Raw genomic sequence first — 5,749 nt, forward strand, 5'->3', positions numbered from 1 at the left:
GATGGCGGGGACGAGCTGGGGGGGGGTGCGCGTGCGCGGAGGGGAGGGATGTGGATCAATGGGGTGCAGCCTTAGGAGAGAAGTTAGGGATCTGGGGGTAATGTAATGAATGGAAAGAAATCATGGATGAAACTTGGAGCCAAAGGCTAAACCCAAATAGACTGTAAAAATCCCTTAATTACGCCAAGTAGTAAAGCAAGCCCCTGAAGGCTATGTGATAAATCTTAGGAAAGCTCCATTCTGGATAGATGCTGTACCTTCTACTGGCATGAAATGAGAATGAAATCCAGTGCATGGCTAATTATGCATATGCATAATAATAAATATGCATATACTACATACATATGAAATTATTTAACTTTGCTGTGTCACACCAGCAATTCTAAGTTTGTAAATTTTGGAAAAGTTGATCATCTTCTTTGGTAAATGAAGGTTCCTACTTCAGTGAAATGCTGTTGTACTTGGAATCAAGATTTGGATTCAAATTTTGGCTCTCATGCAAGTTACTTAACTGCACTGTCTAATTTTTCCTCAGCTGTAAAGAGAGAGAGTTAGATTAGATAACCACAAAGTTCTCTTCCAATTCTAAAACTAAAATGTAGTTGTGTGAGTGGGGAAGAAGACAGACAGCAAAGTTACAGAGAAAACATCCCTCACTGATTCTGCTCCATCTTTCGTGCAAAGTGGTGGGCATTGATGCCCACCAATGAGGAAAGAATCCCATTCCAAGAGGCTTTGCTATTGAATTTAATCACTTCTCTAGAGATTAACCATTAAATAGTAGAATGGGGACATTTGTTTTGATTCCAAGTAATGAAAAAATAGATTAATGGCACCTGGCTCTAGTCTCTGAGGCTTGAGTGGATAGCTTGAATTCAAGAGTTCTGAGCTCCAGTAAGGGCTGTCATTCCAGTGCTGGCACCAATACAGTGAACCTTCTGGAGCAGGAGGCCCCCAGACTGCCCTAAGGAGGTGTAAATTATTTCAGTTAAGAAATTAAATCGGTCAAAGCTTCCTCAAAAATCAGTATGTGGATTTGGCCTGCATGTGGCTGCATGTCTAGCCTGGTTAAGATAAAGAAACTAAATCTAAAAAGAAAAAAATGAAAATAATTCCCCCACATGTTCCCCCAAAGAACTAAAGAATCTGAAATTCTTTTTTTTTTTTTTTGAGAATAGATAGTATACTGAATAATAAATCAAAAGCTTTTCTATGTAATGTTGTCCAACTATCTACTTTCAAGCAGGGACATAAACTAAAAAAAGGCACAACTAGTCTCTTAAAAAGTGACTTCTATGCTAGGTTGTATCCTCTTGGGGGAGGGGGAGCGAGAGTAGCCCAAACAGAAATACTTTATACCTGTGATTTTACTGGTGGTAAATTACTTACTGTGATTTGCTGATGAAAGTACCTCTACAAATGCTCCAGGACAACGATTCCGTAACCCCACACATCCATTTGATTGTCAAATCTCTTCACATTTCTCCTGTCATGGTTGCCCTCTCTATATACTGCAGGTACTCCTTTAGTTCAGTACTTGCCTAGATTATTTTAACAGCCTTCCCATCGGTATCCATCCCTCAAGTCTCTCACTCCTTGGGTCCTTGATTCTATTTGGATGTTAAATCCCTACACAATATGGCTCCAGTTTATCTTTCAGCATTCATCAGAGAGTACCTACTTTCCATCCTGCATTTTTTGTCAAATTGACCTTCTCTCTGTTTTTCAGTTGCTCCTCTCTCTGGTCTCCATGCCTTTGCACCAGCCCTCCTTCATGCCAGGAATGTACCTTCCCCAGTGGACCCTTAAGAATCCTCTTCCTTTAAGATGCAACTCAGGCTCCATTTGATGCATGAAGCTTTCCCTAAATTTGCCAACTGCTAGTGCCATCACTCCCAGACTACTTTATATATCTATATTTATGAACTTTATGCTGGATATACTGTTAAATGTCCTTGTCTCCCCCATCAGAATATAAACTTATTGTTAGTAGGATGATTTGATTATTGGTATTCATATCCCCAGGGCCCAGCACAAACTAAGATTCCAAGGCAAACAAAGTGATTGCTAATTTATTCTTTCACAGTTCTTAATAATACTTCAGAATTACTAGTAGTATATGATTTTACGCATATCCCCAAACTCTGCCTGGCACAGAGCAAAGCATTTAATAAATGCTTGCTGAATGAATGATGACTCCAAAGTTCATTCGTTCCACAAGCATTCATTAAATGTTTACCACACACATACCAGATACTGTGCTGGATACTGGAAATTCAAAGACAGAAACCAAACTGTACTTGTCCTTAAGGAGCTGGAGATAGATGTGGAAGCAGGGAGGAGATACAACATATACATTTTTAGGTAAATATAAAAGATATGTACTGTGAAAGTGATTACTGATTACTGATTATAGTTGTTTTGTCAATCAAAATAGCAACCATTATAATCAAGCTTTATCATTATAACCAAGCTTTAAGACTTTGAGGCTTAGAGTATTATTGCACTGATCTAATGCCAACTTCTCAATAATCAAGCAAAACAAGATGCCATTTGAGGGAGATAAGAAAATGAAGGATGATTCAGTCCAGTCACAAGATATTTTCCTAGTGCCAGATTCTTCTGGTATAGGGAGTGGTAGATAAGAGACCTTCTGGAGAATATTCCAGGGAGAAGACTAATTCTATGCCCCCTTCATACCACCCTGAATTTTGAAAAGGCCTTGGTCTGCAAGGGCCATGTGGGGTTGGTTCTTACAAGAGAATATTGTCCTAATTTGGGTTCTCCAGTCACCATGATAGGTGAAGACACATGGTCAGGCAGTCAGATAGCATAACTCAGAACCAATCACACTCCTAGTTTAGGGGAGAGGGGGCATAGCCACTAATCTGTATAAAAGACCTGCTTTGTTTCTTTGATTACCAAAGGATTCTTAGCCTGTATTTTTGTTAACTGCTAGATTTGCCAATAAATAAATCAAGCTTGGACCTTCTGTACCTCAGTCTCTCATTATTGCAGATTTATTGTAACAGTACAAAGTAAATACAAGACTGTTTTTCACAGATAGGCATGAGCAATTAGGAAATCAGGATAGGCCTCCTATAGATGAAACTTCAACAATGCCTTGAAGGAAGCTAAGGAGTCTTTCAGGCAGAGATGAGAAGGGCATTCTAGGGAAGGGAGGGACAGCACCCTGTTCAAAGACATTAAAGAGAGGAGAGGGTAGAGGCAGATACTCATTCAGTGGATTTTAAAAGTTGCAAAGAATAGTTCTCAGCAATTACAGAAGTTGAGAATGTGTCATAAGGTCCCTTAGTCACAGGAAATCACTATTGGCCTCCTCATTTCCAAAAGCCACCTGTTTAATAGCATTCAATAAGAATGACAGAAGAGATTCCTGAAATAGTCCTTTCATACAGATGGGAATTTAGATTCCTCTTGGCTGGGTCATTGTAATCCTGCCAGTTACTGTACAGTCCCAACTTGTTTTTTATGTGTGATATGGGAACATATTCAGTGCCTCTTCTGCTGGCTCTCTCATGGGTAAGAAAGCAGAAAAATAGCAAACCTACATGTTAAAAGTTCTGTCACATGCAAGCTAATTACTAAGAAACTGAACATCTGATTCTACTTTTGTTGTTTTTTCTACTAAACTACAAATTTCTCATGTAGACACAAGGGGAGGATAACATTTTTGTTCTTATAAAATAATAGTTGTTTTTTACAACAATGCCTCCTTATATTTATAAAGAACTTTTACTTTACATTATCTCACTTCACAACTGACCTATGAGATAGGCAGGGCAGTATATATCAATATTACAAACATGGAAGCAGGCTCAGAGAATTTAAGTAACTTTCCTAAGATGACAAATCAGTGGTGGTGCTAAGATTTAAACCAGTTTAATGTTCCTGATATGACAACATATACCTTTATAATCCTGTACGATAATCAGATAAATCAAATAATGATTTTTCACAGTAATAAGTCAGTTTCACTAAAAAGATGAACAAAATCTCAAAATTCGAATCAATAAACATTTATTAAATATCATGTATAAGGCACTATATTAAGTGCTGGAGATACCAAGACAAAAACAAAATAGTCCCTACCTGTGAGGAGCTCACATTCTGCTGGAAGTGTAAAACATACATGTAGTAAATGGTAAACTGAAGGAGAACATTAAAAACTGTCAGGACAAGAAGTCCTGGGTTCAAAATTAGCTTCAGACACCTATAACCTATGTGACCCTGGGCAAGTCATTTAACTCCAAATGCCTAGCCCTTATAAGCTTTTCTGCTTTGGAACTGATAGTAGTATCAACTCTAAAGCAGAAGAAAAGAGTTTAAAAAAACAACTGTTGGGGTGGAGGAGTGACACTGAAAATAATTTTCATGAAAATGATGGCCCTGGAAGAAAAGAAAGATGCCAGAAGGTGGCATTGGAAAAGAAGGGCATTCCCAAAGGTGGGGACAGCTCTTTTGAAAGTTCTGAGACAGATTCTGAAAGCAATTTGGAATTATACTATAATTAAACTTCTTTGACCCAGTGGTATCACTCTTAGCTAGTCACATGCCCCAAAGAAAGCACAGAAGGAAAGGGCCCATATATATAACAATATTCATAACAGCACTCTTTGTATAGTAAAGAACTCTAAAGAAGTATCCATCACCCTGGCAAATGGCTTAACAAATTTTGGTACAGATAAAATTGTGCCAAAGGAAATGTCAAAAAGGACGTGCTTAGAGAAAGCAGGAATGCTTAAATGAACAGCTATAAAGGAAGCAGAATGAGATTATATGATAAAGAACTTTGAAAGACTTTAACTCTGAGCAATACAATGACTAAGCACAACTCCAGAGTACAGTGATAAAGCATTCTTCCCACTTCCTAACAGAGAGGTGATGAACTAAAAGGTGCAGAATGACACACATACATTTTTCAACATGGTCAATGTGTTGATCTCTTTTGATTGACTTTAGATACTTGTTACAAGAAAGGACTGACTTTTTATTTGGGGGAATTTATATTTACATTTGAGGGGAAATGGAAGCTACAGTGGTGGCAAAAAAAATGAGGAAAGGAAGAGAAAGGTGAAGGTCCAATGGGAGGACCAATAAACTGGATAGATTTTAAACTAAATTAATATATTATATGCTTTAAAAAGGAAATAAGCAGAATATAATAAAGATTCACAATTTCATTTGTAATCATTTTCTGTTCTTTGTATAGAGAAATGTCCATATCTTGTTGGTCTGTCAAGACTGGAATGAGAAAAATAATGTTTTTTAAAAGCTAAGAAAGTATATTAGGACATGGAACATTAATAAGTTTGTGAATAGTCAATAGACCAATCTTGTTGGAATACAAGTGTATTAAGGAAATGGAAAGAAGATGAACATCATGGAGAAAGAATTATTAAGATTGTCAACTGGTAGAGGGTAAGGAAGAGGAAAGAGTAAAGAATGGCTATAAAGCTATGAACTAGAGCAACTAAGAAGATGGTGATGGCCTCTATATCAGTATGGAAGGGTGGGTGGGTTTTGGTGAAAAGAGGTGAATGAGAGATCAAAAACACACCGTACCCTACCCTCAAACAGCTAAGTAAGATACTATCAGACTTTTAGTCATGAGCTATTAGGAAGCTTTCCCATTCAAATTCAGATCACATTAAACTATAATTTAGAAGTTAGAAATGTTCAACAATTTATATACATAATCAAATTGTCGTTTGAGATGTTATTTTGG

The sequence above is a fragment of the Gracilinanus agilis genome, chromosome 1, assembly GCF_016433145.1.
Source record: "Gracilinanus agilis isolate LMUSP501 chromosome 1, AgileGrace, whole genome shotgun sequence".
In the NCBI taxonomy this organism is placed as follows: domain Eukaryota; kingdom Metazoa; phylum Chordata; class Mammalia; order Didelphimorphia; family Didelphidae; genus Gracilinanus; species Gracilinanus agilis.